At 33.3% G+C, this 1,983-nt stretch overlaps 1 protein-coding gene across 5 annotated transcripts in view; it reads left to right on the forward strand.

The window, feature by feature from the left end:
• The window catches only part of Adar (Adenosine deaminase acting on RNA), a 112,594-nt gene that overhangs the window by 91,526 nt on the left and 19,085 nt on the right, over positions 1-1,983 (forward strand). The gene's annotated exons all lie outside the window — the stretch shown is intronic.

A 1,983-nucleotide genomic window follows, 5' to 3' on the forward strand; every position in this document is an offset into this window, starting at 1 on the left:
ATTTGTCTCCATTCATCATCTGTAATCTGCTTCAGTTCTCTCCAGTTAACAACTCCCGTGCTCCCCAAATCTCCTGTCACATCCTGCAGCCATTAAGTTGTCGGTCTACTTCTTCTTGGTACCCTCATTTCTGCATCCAAGATTTGTTTGTTGTGGATATCCTGGCATTCTTAAATAGCCCAGCCAGCCATTTGTGGATTTGATGAGTCTTAACATTATCTCTTTTTTTGCAATATAGTTTCTGTTTCTTTATTATATCTTTATCTCCAGGTTCCATTCTCATTGACAGGACCATATAGTATTTTATTTTATTATTATTTTCCTTTCAAAAACTAGCAGTGATTTTAGGTAATGATGTATTAGCATTAAAGGAAATTAGACAGAGTGGAAGTGGCCAAATAAACAAGAAAGATTAGAGTTTGCTTTATTGAGCTTGTAATACAGAAAGAATGGGTCAATATGGTATTGTCTTAAACATGGTGAGTGCTGAAATGAGATGTGGATTACTGGGTTTTGATCCAATATTGGACCATCTCTGTAAGATAAGGTTGAAAGGATGTCTTAGAAACATATCTATGATCACTGCATATGCACCAATCAAAGAAGCCACTGAAGATGTAAAAATTATTATAGACCAAGAGACCGAAACAAATGATAGTCTGACTGTGCTAGATTTGGGCTATATAGTGGATGGATTAAAACGTCCCAGTCAAGTTCTCTCAATTTTTGACTTGTCGTTAAAGGTGTATGTGGTCTGGCATTGTCGTGGCGCGGTGTATGACACCATTTTTATTGACCGCTTTAGATCGTTTTTTTAATTGCTACATGCAGTCGTGCTAATCATTGACAATATACGTTTGAGTTTATCATTCTTTCTGGCAGCAGCAGCTCATGATGCTCTTCCAATCTCACCAAATGCACAACATAACCTATGTGGGCATCGGTATGGGCTTTGCCATAGACTGGGGAGCTTCTCACTTCAACCATGATTCTTTTTTGCACAATGTGTTAATTGGTTATCTACTTTTCATCACTTACGATTTCATCACGAACCATTTCAGAAAAGGCTTGATTTCATTATATTCACGTTTCAGCAGAGATTCACAGAAAGAAACGCAATTGACTAAATTTTTTTTGAGTCAAATCATGCAACACCCAAATATTGAGCTACTTTTTGTATACCGCTTTCTCAAAATGGTTTAATGCTGTTTAGTAATGGATGTTTTGGTTACTGGTGATGTTATGCTTACATGCTGCCTTCCTCGATTTTTGCCAGAGTACACTAATGCTATCTTGTGCACAAAAGACTGTATTTTTACACTACCTATTATATTATACAATTACTTTAAATAAAATCTTAAATAAGATTTTAAAGAAACAATTATGATTAAATTTCAGTCTTCTGTTTTTAATTTTACTTAACATTAGGTTTTTGTCACCCAGAAAGTTGTAAATGTAGGAGGAAACCCTTTCTATTCTCAGCCATTGATGTCTTCATAATCATCAATTTCATTTATATTTAAAAATAAACATATGCTATACTGTGCAGATCTTATTTCAGAAAATATAAAAACAAAAAAGTTAAGAAGGAAGGTACATGCTACTGAAATAATAGATAGTGTGATTTAAAGTTGGTGTAAAAACTTGGCAATAACAATAGTTTTTTCAACTTTATGTATGATTATTTTCTAAAGTTATCATTAAAATGCATACACTTGTAATAAAGGAAGAAGAAAGTACATGTAAATGTGTGGTTTGGAATTAGGTGTAAATCAAAATACAAAGGCATCCCTGTTGGAAGTATAAGGGTAATTCTTAAGTATCATAATACATTTGGTTTTTTAAGAAACATGAATGCAAAAAATATACTTTAAAGTTTTGGCTGGAGTCATCAGCCAAAACAAATAAATCATGTTGTAATTATTAATAAATGTAAGATTTAATTAGTTAATAGTGAGTGGTAAGTAAGAACTGCAATGCAGC

The sequence above is a fragment of the Lycorma delicatula genome, chromosome 5 (genome assembly GCF_047948215.1).
Source record: "Lycorma delicatula isolate Av1 chromosome 5, ASM4794821v1, whole genome shotgun sequence".
In the NCBI taxonomy this organism is placed as follows: domain Eukaryota; kingdom Metazoa; phylum Arthropoda; class Insecta; order Hemiptera; family Fulgoridae; genus Lycorma; species Lycorma delicatula.